Genomic DNA, 23227 nt, shown 5'->3' with positions numbered 1-23227 from the left:
CAGCTCCGGGACTAGTTCTGAGAAGGAGAAACCTCAAGGCCCATCCATGAGTAAAGAATCCAAGATTTTCTCCATGGGGACCCAAGAACATTTCCACGTGTGTCTATCCCCCCTCTGACGTGTGAGCTTCAAGAGGGGGCAGGGCTCTATCCCGATTTGCCTCTGCCGCTCTGATCTCTGTGCATAGGTCGCATGATACATGAGTGCTGGGTGGGCCCATCGCCAACCCTTCAAATTCAGCTGCCGTTGGGTTTTCTGAGAAGCACTCAGCGCCGAGAGAGTCACAGGCTGGGGCTCTCAGCAGGGCTGTCTGCAGTTCACAGTTCAACCATGGCCGCCTGCTTCCAGGAGATCTGGGCCGTTGGACTCTGCAGGCCAGACACATTTTCAGGTGGTGACCTGGGCGAGGGGGTGTCCCCTCCACATCCTGGGGCCCATCGAAGGAGAGCACACAGCACCATACTGGAGCTCTCTAGCGGCTCCTAAGTGCTGGTGTCAATGCTGTTCAGCAAAGCCCAACACCTGCTTTCTGGGCATCCATCTCCAATGAACTCACTTTCTAGGAAAATGTTTTGTCAATAAAAAGCCTGGTAGAAAAGGAGCACCTATGTTGCCTTTGCCTGTGGCCTTGACTCGTTCCTTTCAGTAGAAAGGTGGAAACAGGCTGCCGAAGAGTGGTCAATTTTTCCGCTTGAGTGTAACCCAGGTTCCTACCCCACACCCAGTCCCCAGGCTACCTACAAGAGGCAGAAAGGACGAGGAGTCCGGGCACTGTCTTGCTAGGGGACTGCTTTAGAAGCTGTGGCCCTGGGCCTGGGACTCAGAAAGAAGCTGTTTCTAAAGTGGAAAACTCTCCATGTGGACTGATGTTCTTCGCCACTCTCTGTGGAATCTTGCTTGACAGATTCGCCTCTCGGGGTCACCGTTAGCTGGCTGCACCTTCCAGAAAGCAGAGGCTGCATCAAGCCCCGTGCGTCACTGGGGCTCAGGCACTGATGGTTTCCAGGATCTATTTCTGTGGGATGTGTTAGCCTTTCCAGTTCTCCCTGGAAGGGTCCTTCCAGTCAGCTGACCAAACTGGCAAGTTTTATGGCTAAATAAATACAACGGAAGTGGCATTCCAGTTTATTGTGACTCAGGCTGTCAGAGTAGAACTGGGCACCGTAGGGTTTCGGAGGGATGGTTTGGGGGGAGCAGGTCTCCAACCCTTTCTTCTAAGGCACTTCGGGATGGACTTGAACTCCTGACCTTTGGGTGATCGGCCGTGCAGATGAACTGATTACCAAGGAGCTCCCAGAATGCAAACCAATCTCACTGCCTTCCGGTCAATTCCAATTCATAGGGACCCTATAGGGCAGGTAGAACATGCCTTTTGAGTTTCTGAGATGGTAAGTCTTTACAGGAATAGACAGCCTCATCTTGTTCCTACAGAACAGCTGGTGGGTTTGAACCGCTTACTTTGTGGTCACCAGTTCTGTGTGGAACCCCTGGTATGACCAAAGCTCTTGTAAGTACCACAGATCTGAGAAATGATGGGAGTCCTTTTAAGTCTGCAGAAAAACAGGCTTCCCTAAAAACAGAAAACAACAAAAGAACACTCCTCAAAACCCCCTGGCTGTCCAGTGGATCCTGAGTCAGGGAGCCCCCTGTGTTAGAGCAGACTGCTCCCCTGCCTTTCCTGGCCTTCCACCACACACACACACACACACACACACACACACACACACACACACACACACGTGTGCTTCTTTGGTGTCACTGGGTAGCTTTGAACCGGCAACCTTTAGGTTCCTCATTGAACCACACGGGCCACATATGGCTGCCCTACAGGTTAGCCAGGGGCTCTGCAGCCTGCAGCTCTCAGGCCATATACAGTGCTTTGGGTACCTACGTGTGGCTCTGAAGTAAACTTGGGGGGAAAATTATTTTTTAAGGATATTATTCAAATAACAGTGATATTATATATTGGATACAAAAATATACTTACGGCTCTAGAATAAATTTTAAAGTGTTGTGAGGGACAGGATTGGCTCTTCCCATCTCAAAAGTTTGCCAAACCTTAAGCGAGAAGGATTTCAGGTATTCTTAGACACCCCTGCCGCCGCCCCCACCACCACCCCTAACCCACCCCCACCCCACCCCCTTTTTTTGCACAATGAGTCACTGGCCCAAGTCATTTGGGGGACGGGGAGGGGCTGCCTGGACGAGAGTCTGATAAGACAAGTCATTGTGAACACAGTGAACAATTTTATCTCTCGGACTCCAGCTTTGAACTCTGGCTGCCAAAAATAATCGTTTTTCAAAAAGGGATATTTAAGCTGTTCGTGAAAATGCACCGTGTAAGGTAGCGCCTGTGACATGTCTCAGCCCCCTGTCTTAGAGGATCAGCGCTAGCTCTGGGTCAGAAGCATGCTAGCACAGACCACCTGCCTCCCTTAGCAAACAGGGTCCCACGCGGCCTTTCCCTGGGCATCCTTAACCCTGGGGTTCAGCGCCCTGCCAGTGGCTTAACATTTTGCAGGGTGTTATTTTGCCCCCACCCCTACCCCTGCATTTTTTGTTTGTTTGTTTCTTCCCTCTCCTCTCGTCCCTTCTTCCTGCCTGTTCGAAGGGCAGCGCTGCGCAGCGTTTTCGGTATTTGGGAGTCAGCAGCAGTAAATGTTCTCAGGCATTGGATCACGCAGCCACGGCTGGCGAGGAGGAATCGTTGAAAACAGCTGCGGTGCCAAACTTCAAGAGAAAGGACAAGGCGAGGCCGCGGGGAAAGCTATTGTTTGGCAGCCTGTCTCCCAAGCACTGTCCCTCAGAAACATCCCCATTTGTGGATGGGTCTGAAGAAGAAAAGCTATGTGGTGTTTGTTGTTGTTTTTTCCCCCTAAGGGAAAAGGAGATTATCTTTCATAGCTCAGGAGGAGAAGCTTTTAAACAACTCTCAGGGAAGGTTGGTAGGAAAAATAAAGCGCTCTGAGAAGAGTGAGGTGTCCATCATGGCGCTACATTGAGATTTTTTGGGGGGGAAGGCTGCTGAAGAATCTATTGGATGTGTAGCTTGTCATCCAGGGAAAGCCCCCAGGATTGTGGGATGTCCGATGAGGTCGGGGATGGAGGTGGTCAGAGAAAGGAGAACTCTTTCAAATCTCCTGCTCCAGCCTTCGTGGGGGTGTAGTGAGGCTTTCAGCTGCAATCCCCAAGTTCAATAGTTCACCGACGGTTTTGTGGGGAAAAGACTTCGCAGGCTACTTACTCCCACAAAGAGGGACAGTCTCGGAAAGTCACAGGGGCAGGCCTACCCTGTTCTATAGGGTCACTATAAGTCGGCATCAACTTGAGGGCTATGAGTTTGTGGGGTTTTGGGGGGGGGTGATCTAGTCAGTGCTAGGCTTCTCTGTTTCCATGAGTATAACAAGTATTATTATTGTAAGTGTTTAAGATGGAGTCCTGGTCATGTGATTATTACTAATTAATCTGTGGGCTACTAACGACAAGTTTGGAGATTCAAACCCCTGTCAGGAGCTCCACAGGGGAAAGACCTGGTGATCTGATCCCCTAATGATTCGGCCCCCAAACCAAAACCACTGCCATCAAGGGTTTCAGGGGCTGTAATCTTGACAGGAGCAGATAGATGCATCTTTCTCCCTAGGAGTGGCTGCTGGGCTTGAACCACCGACCTTGAGGTTAGCAGTCCAATGCATAACTTAGCCAGCAGCACAATGTTTAGGGCTCCTTTGGGGGCAGTTGTCCTCTGTCACCTGGGGCCACCATGAGGCATGATCCGCTCGAGGGTACCTACCGCCAACAGCAACAAGAAGGATCTAAGGAGTGTGGGTGGTGCACACACCTGGCTGATGAGCAGTTGTGAACCCTGAAGTTGGCAATTAAACTCACCCAGCGCCTCCGTGGAAGAAAGGCTTAGCAAACTGATGGCGAGAAGGTCCCAGCCCAGGGAATCCTATGGAGCTGTTCTGCTCTGAAACAGAAAGGGATGCCAAGCGTCAGAGGAGGCTTCCGGGGCACCAACAAGCAGAGGACAGAAATCACCTGGTTGGCACCTGTCCCTGTACCAATCAGGGATGGCTATTCCTACTGTGTAACCACTACCACGGTAAGTTCCAGAAACTCCCACCATGCTTGTGCTCTCTCGGCCAGGACTCTGTCCCTCCCTCCCACCGCCCCCCTGACATACCCCTGGTAGTTTTGATCTGTATGCATTTGCCTATAAATAACCACTGTCATCAAGCCTATCCCAACTCATGGTGATTCTACAGGACAAGGTAGAACTGCCCCTGTGGGTTTCCAAGAATGTAAATCTGTACGGGAGCAGACAGCCTCCTCTTTCTCCCATGAAGCAGCCAGTGGGTTCAAACTGCTGACCACCCGAGATGCAAGCAGCCCAACCCATAACCCACCACACCAACAGGGCACCTTAAACGTTTGCCTACCTGTGGGATTGTATTTGTCCTTTTGGCTGTCTGACTTGGTTCCCTCAGCATGATGTTTTCATGATCCTTCATGCTGTGTTCTGCACCACGACTTCATGCCTCTTTTCCCCTCATACATAGTTTTATCGGCACATAATTCATGTAACATACATTTCAATAGTCCAATCACATCAAGAAGAGTTGTACAATCCTTACCACAATCCATTTGAGGACATTCTCTTCATTTACTGCATTCCTTGTTATTAACTGCCCATTTCCCCCAACCTCCCTGGCCATCCCCTCAAGGAACCATCATTCCAGTTACTGTCTCTATAGATTTACCTGTCATGGATTTCACATACAGAAACACACACGTGCACACACACACAAGCTAACAACAATAATAAAGTAAAATGGAGAAAAGCCTCAATTGAAAATAAAGCAGAAAATATTGAAAACTAGAACAAATTCAAATGAATTATAAGGGAGATCACATGATAGGCTGCTACCTTTTAATCTAACCGCATCTGCAACAATCCAGTTTCCGATGCATTCTGCATCACAGCTGGATTATTCACATCCCAGGTTCATGGTCAGTGGTGATTCACTAGGGGCTTAATCCACATGTATTTTCCCCTTCACTTAACCAACAACGGAGACAGCTTTCCTGCTCCACTCTGTGTGTAGACCACATAGTATGTGTCCCTTCCTCTGTGGATGGACACCTGGGTGGTTTCCACCTTCTGGCTATTGTGGACAGGGATGAACAGTTTGTTTGCATCAGTGGGAGATGAAGCACGGGGTGAGGTGGGGGGGGGGGGGAGAACCTCACCTCTTGGTCGTTTTCCCTCCTCGCAGCAAAGCCCTTCATTCCATTTTCCTGGTTCTTGGAAAACAGGAGAGGGAGAGCGATGGCCACCCTACCTGGCGGGGAACCCCTCTTCGGCCCTCTTAACCCAGCACAGGATGGGAAAGTGCTGATTTGTGCATTTAATTACTGAAGCCTAATTACTGCTGCAAGGAGTTCAACCTGCTTCTACAACTCGTGTCTCATTCCCAGGGATGTGGCCTGCCGACCACCCCGCGCCACCCCCCACCGCAGTCAGTGGTGACCCGACTGATCCTCTTCTTCCAAAGCATGCTTCCTCAAAGACTCAAAGTCGTCTCCTGACAGAGCTCCACAGAGCATGCCCCAAAGCAGCGAGGGGAGCTGGTAAGTAATGAAGTTTGCCTTCACAAGGGAAAATGACTAATTTATTAGAGTTCTCTGAGGTGGAAAATAGGCATGCAGATAAAGGGAAGCCCGTAGATGCATTCTACAAAGGCTTTAGAAAGTACCTTGGAGAATGTTCCACCCCAAAGGTTACTAATATGCAAACGCCATGGTCCCAGGGTTGGAGGCAGGTTCTCTTTAATCTTGGAAACAGAACTGGCTCCGGAGATAAAATATATATATATATATATATACATATAGATATATACAATGCTCAGAGACACGTGATCTTTCCTTGGGTTGAAAGGCCACTGAAGGGCGGAGAATAGAGTTCTCTGTGGTCCCTGTCACCAGGGATCGCGTTTTGCACCGCTTTCTGCACAGTGCTGGGGAGCTATGAGGTCTCTCTGGATGGCTTACCTCTTCATCAAGGCTCATTCCCAGCTACTGAGATGTGTTGGTTGTAAGTGTGGCCCAGGAATCTCTATTTTTCAGTTGTCACTTGTAACTAGAATGAATATGCTTTGTGCCCCTCCCATGCTTCTGAGAACTTCTCAGGCATGAAGTCTATCATCTCACATGGCTAGTGGCCTAGTGGTTAAGAGACTGACAGCTAACCCAAATAAAGTTTGGCAGCTGGAACCCACCCAGAAGCTCCACAGGAACAACGTGTCGCAACCTGCTTCTGTAGATAATTGTTGTTGTTGTTGCTTGGTCCCATCAAAGCGATTCCAACCCATAGCGACCCTATGCACAAACGGAGGAAACACTGCCCAGTCCTGCTCCATCCATCCTCACACTCACTCCGATGCTTGAGCCCATTGTTGCAACTACAGTGACAATGCATCTCCTTAGTCCTTCCTCTCCTTCGCTGTCCCTCTGCTTTACCAAACATGGTATTTTTCTCCAGGGACTGGTCTCGCCTGACAATATTTCCAAGGTGTAGAAGATGAAGTCTCACCATCCTTGCTTCTAAGGAGCGTTTTGAGCATATTCTTCCAAGGCAGATCAGTTTGCCCTTATAGCAGTGCATAGTACTTTCAATATTCTTCTCCAGCACCAAAATTCAAATGCACTGATTCTTCTTCGGTCCTCTTTATTCAATGTCCAACTTTCACCTGCATATGAGGCAACTGAAACTACCATAGATAATACAACCCAGGAAACCCTATGAAGGAGCCCTGGTGCCTTGGTGGGCTACAACTCAGCTGCTAATCACAAGGTCAGGGGTTTGAACCCACCACTGGATCCTAGAGAGAAAACTGAGATAGCTATCCATGGACAAGAGATCAAAAGATGGATTGCATTAGGTAAATCTGTTGCACAAGACCTCTTTACCTCTTTAGAGTATTGATAAACAAGGGTGTTACTTTAGGACTAAGGTGCATCTGACCCAACCATGGTATTTTCAATTACATGGTATTATCATATGCATGTGAAAACTGGACATTGAATAAGGAAGACCCTCTGCACATCAGAGTGCTCCTTAGAAGCAAGGATGGTGAGACCTCATCTTACATACTTTGGACATGTTGTCAGCAGAGACCTAGAAAAGGACATCAAGCTTGGTATAGTGGAGGGGTGGAGAAAAAGAGAGAGCCCCTCAAGGAGGTATATCGACACCATGGCTGCGACAATGGGCTCAGGCATGGGAACAATTGTGACGCTGGTGCAGGAACAGTCAGTGTTTCATTCTCTTGTTCACAGGATCGCTGTGGGTCAGCACTAACTTGGTGGCACCCATGAACAACAAAAACAACTGTAAACATTTATTGTTTCGCAGACCCAAAGAGGAAGCTCTACTCTGTCCTGTAGGGTATCTGTGAGTCAGGGCAAACTTGGTGGCAGTTGATTTCTATCTTGCTGCAGTTCTCCTTTGCTGTGGAGGTGACACTGGCTGGTGGAGACGTCATGTATAACAGAAGGAACCCTTGTTGCCCCGTGCTCCACCTGCACTGCTGTTAGAATTTGTGAGAGGATCCTAGTGGTGTGTGCTGTCAATCCATCTCTGCAAGGGTCTCCCTGGGTTTCCCTCTCCCTTTACTAAACATGATGTCCTTTCCAGAGATTGATCCCTGGTGGTAGCACATATATATTGTCCGAATTAATGTGTCCTCTATTTTATTTCTCTGTGTCTATTACCCATTGCCATGACTGCACAGAACTTACAGACCAAACGCATGATCAAAGGGCTTATTAAGAAGTTAACAAGTTGTAATGCCAGGGAGAAATGCTCAGGGTTGAGTTATTTTATCAGGACATGCAACAAAATTTTGTCAAGGCTGCTAATAACTTCCCACAGGGCAGACCACTCTGCTATGAGTTTCAACCTGAAGCCATTCAGCTTAAGCTCTGTGGGTCAGCAAACCCAGCTCCCTGAAGAAGTGCTCAGAGGCACCCCACTCCAGTAGGCTTCAGCCCGAAGACACTCAGCTCTACTTCTGTGGGTCAGCAAATCCAACTTCCCCGATTCTGTTTGCCTGGGTTGACTAGAGAAACAAATTCATAGACACTCATAAGTGTATAAGAAAGGAAGAACTAGTTCTTGAATGCATCCCCCCGCCCCACTATCATGATCCTAATTCTACCTTACAAATCTGGCTAGACCAGAGGATGTACATTGGTACAGATAGCAGCTAGAAACACAGGGAATCCAGGACAGATGATTCCTTCAGGACCACTGGTGAGAGGGGCAATGCCTGGAGGGTGGAGGGAATGTGGGGTAGAAAGGGGGAACCGATTACAAGAATCTACATATAGCCTCCTCCCTGGGGAATGGACAGCAGAGAAGTGGGCAGGGGGAGACGTCGGACAGTGTAACTTATGACAAAGCAATAATGATTTGTGAATTATGGAGGGTTCATGAGGGAGGGGGGAAGAGGGAGGGAGGGGGGAAATGGGCAGCTGATATTAGGGGCTAGAGTAGAAGGCAAATGTTTTGAGAATGATGAGAGCAGTGAATGTACATATGTGCTTGACACAATGGATGTATGTATGGATTGTGATAAGAATTGTATGAGTCCCCAATAAAATAATTAAAAAAAAAAAAAGAAAATCCCATGGCTTGGGCAGCTGCACCTTAATCCTCTATGTAACTAACATCTCTACTCTTTAACACTTTAAAGAGATCTGGCCCAATAAAATGTGTCACTTGAAAAAAAAAGAGAAAGAACTTTATATACAAGAGCAACTGTACATTAAGAAAGCATCCCAGCCTAGTCCAGATCAGGTCCATAAGTCTGATATTAGCTCATATCTATAAAGTCCTCTTCAGACTCGTGAAACATATACAATGATGCCGAATGCAGGAAGATCACAGGTCAGTGGGTGGGAAGTCTTGTGTATCCAGTGGCATTGTAAGCATCTCAGTGCTGGCAGGGGTCTCCACGTGGCTTCTCCAGCTCAGGGACTAGTGCAGCTCATGAGTTTTGTCAGCTACAATGTCTCCCAGGGAGTGACCTTGTGTTCTGCCTCCAGAGAGCTATTTATCTCCCTAGCGCCTCCAAATGAGGTTATCAAAATGCTACCGGATTGACAAGCTACACTCCACCCCTTCACTCTTAATCCTCTCAAATTGACAACAGATTATATAACTACCACACCAACCAAGTGCCCAGAGGCACTCTACCCTGCAAGCCAGCTTCTTGCACCAAAGCACTCATCATCCTCACTTGCTCCTGGGTGGGGAAGTCCATCACTCTGTTCCGTCCTCTGGCACCTGGTCCTTCTGCTGCTCATTTGATGGTGTAGCTGACCCCTGGCTCCAGGAGGGTCACTGTGCAGCGATCTAGGGTCTAGAGGACACACCGCACTCTTAGCTCTTGATGGTAAAGAGACCTACGCCTGCAGACAATTTATTTTATACATAACAGGACGGCACTCCAGGAAATCCTGTTCGAAATTACTCACAGGTGAATCTTATCAGTCTTCTCCCACCTTCTTACCAAACCTACGCAGGGAAAGGTCATTTGGTGGGAGTTAAGAGACTTTGGCTCGAGGAGCCACATTAAATAATTCACTGTCCCTGCAACATCCTAAGCAGGGAAGGTGGAGTCTCCAAGAATACTCTGCAATCTATCGGGTTTTCACTGGCTCGTTTCTGGCTGTACATCATCAGACCATTCTTCCTTGTCTGGGGGCCCTGCTGAAAACTGTGCATCCTGAGTTACCGGGAAGGTATTTGAAATGCTGGTGGCCTAGAATCGAACACCATAGCAACACACAAGCCATCCCCAGATTACAAACTGGCAGAGCAGAAAAACTAGTGTTTTACAATCTCCTACACATCAGGCTGCTCGCCACAAGGTCAGCAGTTCAAAATCAGCAGCAGCTCCGTGGAAGAAAGATGGTGCTTTCTACTCAAGTAAGGATTCCCACTCTTAGAAAACCACAGAGGCAGTTCTCCTCTGTCCCAGGGGGCCACGGAGAGTGCGGGTAGACTGTATGGAGAGTGAGTTTGGATTCGGAAAGACTCAAGGGAGTTTACTGTTCTAAGACCCACCCAGGGCCACCACGTGGTCGATGTGCAGCTGGAGGGTGTCGAGGAGACTCGGAATCCTACTGCTTTCTTTCTGACGCAGACTCTGCCAGTGCCAACACCCACTTGGTGATCCCTGCAAGCCAACGGAAAGGACAGGGACGTCCAGCCACAGGATTTCCATTTACCCATCAATTCTATATTGCTGTAGAATTCACTGCATTGAGTGTCCAGCTGCTAAATAAGTGTCTTATATGCAACTTATATTTATAGCCAAAGTCAACGCTTCTAAAGGACAGGGACTCTGGACTTGGGTGTTCTGTGTATGACCTATGGCCTCTCACCCCAAACACAGGACTCAATGCGGGAAACTGAACTGAAGGCCACTGGGCATCTTCAATCAATGCATCCTTCATTTGCTTTTTGTCTCTGAGATCTTAAAAGTGACGCCTCCAATTCTGGGTTATTCAACTGACAGGTCCCATCATGGTTTGCATGTCTAATTGTGGAAGATGCATGAGACAAAAGCAGGCAGGTGACTATGTCATGGATGATCTCAGCACACACCCTGACTTTCCCAAATGCAGGTCTTGACCTCGGCAATACGCAAGAACCATTTTATTCTTGAATCAGCATCGGAAAGCCTACTTAATCTAATTAGGCAATTGGATGCACTCTGTGAATTAATAACGGGGCTAATACCTAAAAATGACGGATTCTTCTCTAGGAAGCAAGTCCTCATTGCAGCAAAAGAATAAAACCGACTGGAACCCAAAGAAGCAACGTTTGCGTACTTTCTTTTTCTTTAAATGAAGAGTCCACGCAAAGCATTATGAATAATCCTGTGAGATCTGAGAAACAAAAGCACGAGTATTGACTGCCGTTCTTAAAACCAAACCTGGTCCTAGAGAAACAGACAGCCCAGGGTTAGCTCTGGAATACAACGCCTTGTATTCCACCCGCCCCCAGAGAAACCAGGCTGGCAGGTCTTCTTCCGTGTTCAAAATTCAGCTCCGATGGGAGGGTGGAGGGAAGGTGGGGGGAGAAGGGGGAACAGATTACAAGGATCTACATATGACCTCCTTCCTGGGGGACGGACAGTGGAGAAGTGGGTGAAGGAAGACGTCGGATGGATGGTGTAAGATATGACAAAATGGTAATAATTTATAAATGATCAAGGGTTCATGGGGGAGGAGGGAGCGGGGAAGGGGGGGGAATGAGAAGCTGATAATAAGGGCTTAAGTGGAAAACAAATGTTTTGAGACTGATGAGGGAAACAAGTGTGCAAAGGTGCTTGACACAATGGATGGATGTATGGATTGGGAAAAGAGTTGTACGAACCCCCAATAAAATGATGTTAAAAAAATTCAGCTCCGAGTTCTTCGCCAATCTATCCTGTTATCTTTCTAGCAAAGCCTCACCTTGCAAGGAGGGCGCTGTGGTGCGAGGGTGCGAGTGTAAGGCTTCAGAGCCACGTCTGGAGCCCACGGAGAGCTGGGCTCCGGGGACGGACGCGGAGCGCGGCGCGAGGGAACTGGAGAAAGTGCAGTCATCCTTGCTCCGGAGAGCCGCCAAATCAGAGAGCAGAGGGAATTTCATTGGAGGAGCGTTTTCACCAGCAACTCATCCTGTCATATGGAAAAATTGTAAACGCTCGCTCCAGAATTTGTCCGCCCCTTGCAGCCCATCGGACCCACACGCACCCACACAGACGCGCTCTCCTCCCCAACCCCAGGCGCTGGGGCTCAGGGACCCATCCGGCGAGCCAGCGCGAGCGCGCGCGCGCGCACACACACACACACACACACACACACACACACACACTCAGCCAGCCAGACACACGCACGCACACCAGCCTGCGGGTTGGCTGGAGTTCCGAAATCGCACCCGCTACTAGGACGTCGCCCGAGGCCCCCGGGGAGGTGTGGACCCCGCGCTCAGGGCTCCTTCCCCCGAACACTGGGGCGGGGAAATGCTCGCCGCCCGACTCGCCGCTCCGGCCGGGTCTCAGCTCTCCGCTCTCCAGACTCGTGGTCGCCGCCAAAGCCAGGTTTGAAAGTGGGGTCGGCGTCTTCTCGGGGGCTGGGCGAGACGCGCGGGGGCGGCGTGGGGAGCGCGCGCCCGGGCTTGGCCGCCCGCCGCCTCCCCGCCCCACCCCTCCCCTGGGCGGCGCGGCCCCAAGTCCCCTTTGCCTTTTCTCTTGCAAGATCCTGGGCGACCGCGAGCCGCCGGCGGGCTCCCGACTCTGAGCGCCGCGCAGCTCCCTGCCGGCCGGTGGCCCCGACCCGGCGACCCACTGGCTCCGCCGCCCCAGCCTGCACCCGAGGGAGACTGCAGCCGGAGCAGGTACGACCCCGCGGCCCGGCAGGTTGCGGGGACCCGGGCGCAGGGCGACGCGGGCGCTGGGGAGTGGCCCCCTGGGGCAGACTCGCCGACCGAAACTTCGGGCCGAGGGTGGGCAGGAAGGAGGCGGCAAAGAGAGCCCCGCGGGAGGTGGCGACGACGTTGGGGAGCCAGGGACCCGGCGCGCTTAGCCGCCATTCCCGCGCCCTCGCCCGCCCTCTCCCCCACCAGATGCCACCACAGATAAGGTCAGCTGAGGGTCCCCTCCCCTATCCTCGTGTGCCTTCCACCCGGGATCTGGCCACAGGTCAGGGAGCGCCGGGTGACAGCTGGGTCTCCGGGCTGCCCGCCCGCCCTGCCTGAGCCTTCCGAGAAGCCCCCCGGGAGGTTGCTCTGGGTCGCTGGGCAGAGGCGCTGCGGTGATGGACCGCGGCCAGGAGGAGAGGGCTCGGTCCTGGGAAGAGCGGCTTTCTGGGACCTCATCCCACTTGATTCCTGCGCACGAGGTCCATGTGCAGGAGTCCTGCCTGGGACTGGGTTTCGAGATTTGCCACCCGCTTCACGACGGTCCTGGCCACCTCCCCGCGGTGGTCTCTGCGGTCCGCACCTGTGGCGCACGGATCCCACCACCTGCCTGCAGCTGGACTGGTGCGCCTGGAGTGGAGGAGGCGCGGCCCGAGCGGTTCGGGGTTTCGGGGAATACCCCAGTGCCTGACAGCCAGGGATGCCCCCCGCCGCCTTCCCTGGCACCCTCATTCTCTCCCTCAGTACCTTTCATCATCCTTAGGCTTCGCGGAGCCCACGATTGCCCCAGGGCGGGTCGCCCAGCCCGCCTGGCAGGGCCGGAGGGTAAGGCGGGGAGAGCCTGGAGATGTCAGGGCTGCAAGCACGAAAGCGACACCGAGAGGTGCAAGCAGCTCGCTCAGAAGAGAGCCGAAGGTCTCACCCGGGCCACCCTGGCTCCGGTTCCTGGGTCACTTCAGGGCCCAGGCTGGGACAGGACCAAGGCGGCCAGGACTCCTAGTGTGCCCACCCTGGCGCGCGATCTGGAAGCGCGGCGCCACCCTGGCTTCCAGCCCAGGTATCCCCCGCATCGACTGTCTATTTCCCCGCTTTCTTTCCTGGGTGTTTGTTTTGCTTTTCTCTCTCTTTTGCTTGGCGCTGGGTGGCACTGGCCGCCCTGCAGTGTTCGGTCCCCTACACACGCAGTCTGCAACCCCGGGCGCGCATAGCTCAGCGACCCGCGGCCCGCGCACAGGCCACTGGGCTTGGTGACCCCGTGGAGGGTGGCCCTGAGAAAAAACTGGAGGTGGGGGAAGGCCGACCAGGCGCGGGATCGTGGATTGAGGGGTGGGGCGGGCTCGCGGTGCTGGGTGCAGGGCGCTGCAGGCCACCATCGCCTATGGATTTGACCCCAGGAGGTACCTTTCTGGGCCCCGAGGGGAAGTCCAGCTGCCAGTTCCTGGGGAAGCCGGCCTGCGCCCCATCCTAGGCACTTCTGGTTTCACGGAATTGCAAGGCTCCTTGGAAAAACTTGCGGGTAAAGACCTGGAGGCGCTTTTGCTGAGGTAGAAGGGATTTGGGTAAACATATGCTAGGCATATGCATTTTGAGTGCGTTTTCAATGGTAAGCAAGCAAGATGATGACATGCCACTATGGAGAAGGGACAAGTACCTCAGCAGGATGTGCCATTGCTGGGGCAACACATCAAAGTGTTTAAAACCAGGTGTTTGGACCCAGGGGCAGTTAATGTCCTGCTAGGAGCAGAATTTGGCCCTCAGTGGAGAAAGTGGGATTCTTTGGCTCAGTCCTCAAATGAAGGGTTAGCATGTTGTGACAGCAATGGTGCAGGGGGAAGCCAGGGTTTGGCAGCTAAAGGCTCCAGAAGTGTCATTGTTGCTACTCTACCCGATAATATTTTCAAGTTGTGCAGATCCAACCGGCAAGCAACTCCCCTTGGCGCCCTTTGCTTTGCTGGACTGAACAGTCTGTCCATTAAAACTTAAAACTTAAAAATAAAACCTGGCTCTGAAAAGAGGTGCAACAATCCCACAGCCAGCCACCCCAGCTTCCTGTTTGAAAGCTCTGAGAATTGAGGTGAAGGGTGGCAGTGTGGGGGGGGAGCTTTCAGGACCTCAAGTTCCAGGTGGGCTGGCTGCACACCATGTTATCTCTCTGGAAGCCAAGGACAGAGGCGGCAGGGTGTTTATATAAGTCTGCTGGAGGAGAATCTTGGAGGGGTTAGAGCCTGAGGCTCCCTGGCCAAGTTCAAGCACAGGATCTTTGAGGGGCAAGCCTGCAGCACCAGCCCAGCTGACTCCCCAGGCAGACATGGGAGGCCTTGGCAGTCTGAAACAGGTAAAAGTCCCTTTGGAATGTATCCTTAGTCTTGGAGTCTCAGGGGCACAGAGACTGCTGTCCTAATTTTTTAAAGGCCCCAGAGGTGGCCTTTTCTCCTGCTTTACCCAGACCACTCCCAAAGCTGGGCAGCCAGATTTCTGTGCAGCTGCGGTCTCCCCTTTCCAATTCCTATTCCTGTTCCAGAACTCCTGGTCCCAGGACCAAGGACCCCAGAGGGAGAGGAGCTTTCCCAACCTCCAGGACTGCAGGCATGCCGCTGTCCTCAGAGAAGGGGGCTCTGCTTTCCGGGGCAGGCTTTTCTCTGACCCACTGTGGCAGGCAGAGTGAAAACACATCGTCAAGAGGAAGAAGAGTGGACAGAATAGCAGCAGAGAAGGGAAGGTGACAGGGGACAAGAGTCCCAGGGCATGCCGTCGGTGCCCAGGGCTGACTCTGTCACCAATGCTAGTCCATATCTGGCGGCATGTGGGAGACGATGCAGAGCCTTTAATGCGATCACCCAAACCCCAGCCTCAAACGCGTCTTCATCTTTCTGCACTTCCCCAATAGGATCAAGAGTTTGACAGTACCGTTTTTATCCCACAGGTCCACCTAGGGACTGCTTTTCCTCCTTCCCACTCCTGTTGGAGTTGGGTGGGTATCTTGTGACGGGGAGGCTCGCTGTGTTATCTTCCTTGATGGACTCCTTTGGTCACACGCTGTGAATATCCTCCAGGTGGTTATGAACAACCAGTGCTCATCCCCTCCCCCACTGTGTATCTCTCTGGGCTACCAAGCAGATGCTGGAGCCGCTCTCCCTCAGGGGTGTTTATGCTGGTGTGCTGATACCATGCTCCACAGCCGAGTGGGACCGTCTTGTTGACGGTGGTGGTGGCGGCGGCATGTGTGTGCATGTATGTGCATGTAGGCTGGGGGGGTTTGTTGGTGGTGATGGTGATGCTAGTGGTAGTATTTTTGTTGCGGGGGCTGGTAGTGATGGGGTTGTTGTTCCTGGTGGTTGTGTTAGTGGTGGAGGTGGCGGTGGTATTGGTGGTGGTAACAGTGGGGCTAGTGATGTCTGTTGCGGCAAAGGGAGTGGCGGTGGTGTTCAGTGGTGTTGTGGTTTTTGTCAGTGGTGATGGTGTTGGTGATTTTGTTATTGTTGATCTGGGTGGTGGTGGTGGTGGTCGTCCGTGAGTTGAGCCAAACAGGGCCTCGCTCCTTGAAAAGGTAGTCTTGTGAAGTGCTAACTTCCCAGCACTGTCCTAGGGGCTTCGTATGCAATCTGTATTATATTATCAGCTTTGCCTGTGCTTTGTCGTCACTGTTTAAGATGGTGCCTGGCACCTCACTAGTCATTGAATGCGTACGTGCATGAATGTGATTTCTTGTTTTACCATTGCAACAGTTCTCTGCAGGAGGTGCCACTGTCCTGATCTGTCAAGAGGAAGCTAGCATGTGGAGGCTCAGGTAATGGCCCAAGGTCACGCTGGCTTTAAAATGATAGCACCTGGAGTCAGCCACGGGAGCCCAGAGTGTTGGCTCCCCTTGGGGCGATACACGCTCTATAGAAGACATGGCTCTGGCTTCCCTGTGTTTAGAGAAAGCAAAACAGTGGTGTTTGGGGTCCAATTACATTCTTCTCATTGTTTTAATTCAGCTCAGCACAACCAGTTTGGATCCTCTAAACCCCAAGCCAGGATGCTTCCCACCTACTGCCTGCTCAACTGTTCACCCATGATCACCAGATGCAGAGAAGAGTCAGGGTACCCAAATGGGGTGCTGTCGTGGCAGATACACTTCCTACCCATCTGCTTTCCTGAGACATGAGTGCACAGGTTTTCTCTGCTCCAGTGGAGAAGGATGACAGAGCCCTTGATCTTGTCCAGGGAATATCAGGAGAGTGCTAAAGAGAAGGGATGGGCTTCTCCAAGGTTAAGAGCACCCAGGGCCAGAGCACACAGCCCAACTTCTCATCGTTATGTCTACTTTGGGTCACACCAGGTGACAGCTTTTTGGCTTTACCCTGCTGAATTTCAATGGCGCCTTTTAATTTTAATTAGGGCTTTGTATCCGCCATTGCTTTGAAAAAGCACAACAAGGTGATCCTCAAACTACTACTAGCCAAGGGTGAAGTGACTCCTGGATGCCTTGCCTCCTGCATTTTTTAAAGATACTTTTTAACTTAATTTCCCCCCTTTTTCTTCTTCACGCGTTCAAGCTCCTTCTTTTATACTATGACCTAAATATACAGTCATCTTAACCGGTGCTGTTACCATGGTAATGCTTCATGGTAGATAAGGGCACACACTAAAAATCAGTTTCTTTCATTAGCAATGGAATCTCTCTTCTCTCTCTCTCTCTCTCTCTCTCTCTCTCTCTCTCTCTCGCCCTCTAGTGTTCAGTGAGAGCAGGTCTGTTTGTTGGTTTGGATGGGACTTGGGAAGAGAATGGTTTGCCACTTACAAAGCATTTAATTCCAAGTTGAAACAGATGTCAGCAAGAAAGACTAGACCCTATAGCTCATCGGTTTTGCAGTAAAGCGATCACCAGAAGGCATGTATTCTTTGAGCGTGTCCGGCTCTATTTTGTGGGTGGCAGTTTAGAAAGGGTTGGGAAGATCGGGATAGGTATACGCTCTTGCGAGGAAGCTTCAAGAAGTCCGTGGAACCAAGGGAATGCCCAAGATAATGGGACTTTCGCGCACACTTCCTGAAGGCCCCTCGATGTGTTTCCCGCTGGGGAAAACATCTGCGGATGAGAAGGAGGTGCTGTTGAGATGCCTTGGGGAGACCCATGGATCGGGACATTCCCTGCACCCGAACATTCCAGGCGGTAGGACGTCAATATAGACGTCTTCGCTCCTCAGAAGACTGGGGATCTCAGGAGCGCCACTCTACATAACGAGATAAATAAAACCATCTTGCACACTGTGTTCCTTGTCGAGGCCAGGACACGCTGGCAGCGCGGCTCTGGGGTTATCAGGTGTCTTTCTGTACTCCTCACTCCAAATCCCACGCCACCAGCACCCCAGTAATAACTAGACAGACACCACGTTGGATCAGTTCTCCCTCTGAGAAGTCGTCAGAACCCCTCAGCCATCCTCCCTCCACATGGCTCCCAGGCCTCTAGCATCTCTCGGGGGAACTGTCTCAGAGCCATGTTTCCCACAGGCCCCCGCCCTCCCCGCTCTCTCATACAATCTAGCCCTCACACTGTGAAGCTTGGCCTTTTCAAAATGCAAATCTGAACATGCCATTCTCTTGCTAAAAATTCTCCAGTGTTCCTTAACTGGCTATGATAACCCACACCCCCCTCCCAATCCACAGGAGTGCTTGGGTATCTGGCCTCCCTGCCACCACTGAGTGCTTGGGTATCTGGCCTCCCTGCCACCACTATGCCGACACATGTGGCTGCCCTGTTAGTTCCCATTCACAACAACCACATGGGCCTAGCAGAGCTGGTCTAGGCTGTAAATCTTCACGGGGACAGATCACCAGGTCTTGTCACCGACAGAGGCACTCTCTTCCTCCCACTGCCATTGAGTGGATACTGACTCATGGCGACCCTGTAGGGCAAGGTAGAACTGCCCCTGGGAGTTTCCCAGACTGGAACTCTTTATGGGAGTAGAAAGCCCTTTCTCCCCAGGAGTGGCTGGTGGTTTGTTGTTGTAGACCTTAGGGATAGCAGTCTAAGGGGGACCCTTGTGCCAGCAGGACTTCTCACAGAGCCACTGGTGGATTTGAAACCATGACCTTGAAGTTAGCAGTCAAGCTCATAACCACTGCACCACCAGGCCTCCTTAGGAGCTTCTTCGGGTCGTGATTAGTGGGGAAGGAAGGCTCAATAGAGAACTGCCCAGTAGAGATCTATTTCTCTGTCATTCACCTCAACTTCCTTTTCTTCTTCTCCTCCTCCACCTCCTCCTTCTTCTCCATCATTCTCACCTTTATCCTCCTCTTCCTTCCCACCCTCCTCCTCTCCTTTCTCACCCAATTTACTACGATCCCCACCTCACTAGGGCTATCCACGAACAATCGCTAAAATGAAGCTCTCACGCGGCAGCCATTTTCGTTGAGTATTTTACATCCTGTATCTCATCCATTGCTGGCAGCTTTTCCTTCTCTGTGTCTGGCTCATTGCTTGATGTGTACGGGGTACCCCATCTGCGTTGACTATTTTTTCATCCAGAGCCAACATAACAATCAGGGACATGGTCAGCACTTCAGAATCACACGGAGGATGGTGAAACGTGTTGCATTTCAAAGAGCTGGCTGAGCTGATTGGCACAGAACTGGGCAGTGTTTCGTTCTGTTGTGCATAAGGTCACTATGGGTCGGAACCCACTCAATGGCATCCAACAAACAACAACAATGACAACAAACTGAATAGAGTTACAAAAGGACTCACCTGGCAAAGGGCTAGGCCACTTGGGCGCTACGAGATGTTGCCTTCGTAAAACAACAACTGGAACTTGTTAGGGACATTGATGAAGTCTGAGATGAGAAAAGAGGCCAGGCTTTTGCATTTGGCAGCAGGATGCAATTAAAATGTGTTAACCCTAGAGAACTTTAATTTCTTTCCCCAAGGTTCATTCTACCCCCACCCCCACCCCCACCCCTGCCCAAGTTCTTGCATGGATAATGTATCATGTCTGAGTTACGCATAGATTCTTCTCCCTTCCCGTGTTTCAACAAAGAAGCTGTAAGCATCTCTACCAACTGAATACTATTTTAAATTCAGCTCTGGCGCCAATGGATGATAATGTACAACAACGACTACTACAATAGCACTGAAGATCTGCCTTTCTGAGATTAGCGAGAATAAGTAACACATTAAGTAGCAGACCTATGTCTTTACGTTCTCTGTGCCGATCACAGACATTTTCACTGCCCTCCAGTCAAGTATGACTCCCAGTGGCCCTATGGGACAGGGTAGAAACGCCCCTGTGGGTTTCCAAGACTGCATTTCTTTAAGGGAATAGAAAGCCTCATCTGTCTCTCTCGTAGAGCGGCCAGTGGTTGTGAACTGCTGACCTTGTGATTAGCAACCCAAGGTGCAACCACTACACCAGCAGGGCCCCCTCTGTAGGTGTGAGGTTCAGAAAAGCCAGGCCTCAGAGGCAGACTCCCTTCAGCAGCCTGCTATCACAGGAACCAGTGATGTTTGCTAAATTACATGTAAGACATCTATCCAAAGAGACGGCTTCACAGCATAGAATCTGAAACACTCTCTTCTCCCTGCAAAGATATGGATTCCTTTGGACTTGGACTCAGGAGGCAGGCCCAGCCGCCTGCCCGCTGAAGACGCCCCTGAGTAGTAGTCTCAGGGGCACACTTGAGACAAGCTCCCTTGGATTGATGCCTAAAGGCCCCTGAAGAGGACAGCAGGCAAGATGCTCAGCACACTTGTCGGTGACCTTGCCTGCTGCCTCCTAGTCGGCTGCCATCTGCAGGCTGTGCAGGCCCTGGCTGGGAACTCAGTTGTGGCCAGGGACTTGGTTCCTCGGGAGATGGGCAGGGAGCCCTGATGGTGTAATAGGTTACGTGTTGGGCTGCAAACCACAAGGACAGAAGTTCTAAACCACCAGCTACTCCAAGGGATAAAGATGAAGCTTTTTAATCTAGTAAAGAACTACAGGCTCAGAAATTTACTTACTCGGGCAGTTGTTCCCTCCGCTATAGGGTCATAAGGAGTTGGAATCCATTCTATGGCAGGGAGTTTGGGGGTTTTTTGCTTTAGTTTTTGTTTTTTGGGGGGAGGTATAGGCATCCACAGGTACAGACCTTCTCTTTCATTTTATGTGACCGGCCTTGAGATGACATAGCCCCGAGCAGGCCTTCTGCCCTTGGAGCTCGATCGGGCCAGCCCGTGGAAGACCCAAGTTCATCTTACGTCCTTTGTCCTCCTTTGCTGATGCCTTTCTTCCTCCCCGGTGGCTTTGTGGCTGCCTGCATCTTCAGGCCCCGAGAGACCCTCTGTGCTGTCCTCCACCCAGTGTTCCCTCTAGGCTGTCACCAGCATTCTAGCAGAGCCGAGCCCTGATCTCCTCCTCTTCCTCCTCCTCCTCCTTCTTCTTCACACTCTCTTCCACCTTCCTCTTACACTCACCCAGCCCCGTTGTTGGGTGCCATCCATTTCATTCCCCATGTGACAGTGTACAAGGACCCCCTTAGGGATTCCTGGCTGTACTCTGAAGGGGAGTAGACCACCAGGTTCTTCTCCCCCAGGGGCTCTGGGTGGATTCTAACCAACGACCTGCCGGTTGGCAGCTGAAGGCTTAACCCTTAAGCCACCAAGTCTCCCTCTCCTGCGCTGAGTGGAGAGTTAGTGAGAGTTGGGGACTCCTGTGTGTGACTCAGTGCCTTTCACACTGCTGTGGAGCTCTGTGGGTGCCATGAGATGGCATCAAGTCAGAGATGGGCACAGGGTGGGCTCTCAGAAGAGGAGACTGGAGGGGACTTTTCCTGTGTCTTTGTTCACCTGAACATGGAGGTGATTCTTCCCACTTTAATCAAGGAATGCAGAGAGAAGAGCTTGCGCTTCCTAGTGCAGTGGTTCTCAACCTGTGGGTCGCGACCCCTTTGGGAGTCAAACAATCCTTTCACAGAGGTTGCCTGATTCATAACAGTAGCAAAATGACAGTGATGAAGTGGCAACGAAAATAATTTTATGGGGGGGGGCACGGTGTCACCACCACATGAGGAACTGTATGAAAGGATCTCGGCATCAGGAAGGTTGAAAACTCCTGTCCTAGATTATTATTATGATCAGCCATTCTAGAAGGGGGAACGACAGGAAGAACTTCCCAAAGACCACCCTCTACTACTCTCCGGAAAACCTGAGCATGGAATGATCTGATTCATCAAAGGAACGCAATGGACTTCGCACTGAATTCCCTAGTGCTGGAGACGAGGCAGGTGCTCGGTCCCGTGTCTCCTCAGATGAGGGTACTGAGTGAAGTGGCTTCTCCCTTTTAGCTAGCATCAAAATACGAAAGGACATGGATGCTCAATGGAATGGCCTTCTTTAGAGAATATCGGGTACTTGGTTTTGGTCTGGGGAGAAGAGTAAGTGTGGCCCCAGGGTCACAATGCATTTGCCAGATCTGCTCACTGTTCCTTGGCTTTAACTTAACTTCAAAATGACTTGCTCTTTTCTTTCTCTCTCTCTCTCTCTCTCTCTCTCTCGTCAGTTCTTTATCCTTGGAATGGGCATTTATGGCTTCGTACATTGGCTTCCATATGAAAGCGGTTTGGTTTTGCTTTGGACCAGATGCTGATGAGCAGAGAAGGCAGGAGCGGGGGTGGGACAGGGAAGTGAAATGCCTTTGTCCATGCTCAACCGACAACTCACAGATATACCCTATTGGACAGGGTAACACTGCCCTGGGTGGGGGTGGGGGGTGGCTCTAAGTCTGTTACTCATGATGGGAGCAGAGAGTCTCATCTTTCTCCTGGCTGGTGGTTTCGAACTGCTGACCTTGTGGTTAGCAGCCCAATGTGTAACTACCACAGCACCAGATTCCTGTCTTGGCCAGTCGTCTCTTGAAAAAATATTGGTTGCCAAGACAATTCCAGCACATGGAGACCCCAGGAAGTACTCTGCTCCCTAGGGTGGGGGTTCCATGGCTAATTGCTAGGGCATAGAATCAACTGGCAGATCTTTCTTGCAGGCAGAGCATCTCTGGGGGCCTTCAAGCCCCCAGCCATGTCTGTTGGTAGTCTAGGATGCACATGGATCCTTTCCACCCCACCCCCACCCCCAGGAGCGACCCCTCCATCAGACTTCTGGTTCAGTCTAACCTACTGGCTTCACATTTGAAGGGTCCTGCCATATGCCCTGGTAGGGACTGTCTCAGACACACAGGGGGCCAGTTCTACCCTGTCCCGTAGGATCCCCATGAGTCGGCATCGACTCCATAGAAGTGATTTTGGTGAGTTTCTGAGAAGAGCCCCTGGGAAGCACATGAACCCTTCACATCACCCAGGGAGCCCCCAGTCTCCTGGTGCCGTCTAACCCATGGGCTTCACATTTAAGGGGCCCGCAGAATCCCTGAGGAGCTCATTTCAGGCAGGAATGCTTAAGAGGCTCAGCAAGACTCCCTGCTTGCTAGGGCCCCAAACTCCATTCCCTACATTTTCATGGAATGGACATAGATGGGGACTTCTCTGTCGACGACAAGAACACTCGGTGTTTGGTGAAATGCCACCATCGGATCCTCTTCTGCTTCGCGTTGCTCTATCGCGGGGCTCTGGCAAACACAGCCTCTTACTTCACCTCTGCAGTGCAGGCGCCGGGCTAAAGGCCAGAGGAGCCGACTGCTCAGAGGAAAAACAAATCAAACCAAACTCACTGCCTTCGAGTGGATTCCGACACCCAGCGACCCGATCAGCAGTAGATGAATTCCTGTTCCATGTCCATTGTCAACTCCA

General features: G+C 51.4%; 1 protein-coding gene across 2 annotated transcripts in view; it reads left to right on the top strand.

Annotated features, from left to right (window-relative positions):
* Nucleotides 1–12386: 12386 nt before the first annotated feature.
* The window catches only part of CHRM2 (cholinergic receptor muscarinic 2), a 183482-nt gene continuing 172641 nt past the window's right edge, over nucleotides 12387–23227 (top strand). Inside the window, exon 1 of one of the 2 annotated variants that reach the window (XM_045288871.1) lies at nucleotides 12387–12454. The gene's annotated coding sequence lies outside the window, so the exon portion shown is untranslated. Of the gene's footprint in view, nucleotides 12455–14646; nucleotides 14811–23227 lie in introns of those variants that run through there. The other variant, XM_045288870.1, reaches the window with a different exon arrangement.

The sequence above is a fragment of the Echinops telfairi genome, unplaced genomic scaffold (genome assembly GCF_000313985.2).
Source record: "Echinops telfairi isolate 266 unplaced genomic scaffold, ASM31398v2 ScPeMD7_23;HRSCAF=83, whole genome shotgun sequence".
Classification (NCBI taxonomy): domain Eukaryota; kingdom Metazoa; phylum Chordata; class Mammalia; order Afrosoricida; family Tenrecidae; genus Echinops; species Echinops telfairi.
The sequence above is the reverse complement of the archived record's forward strand: the minus strand, read 5'-3'. Positions and strand labels throughout refer to the sequence as shown.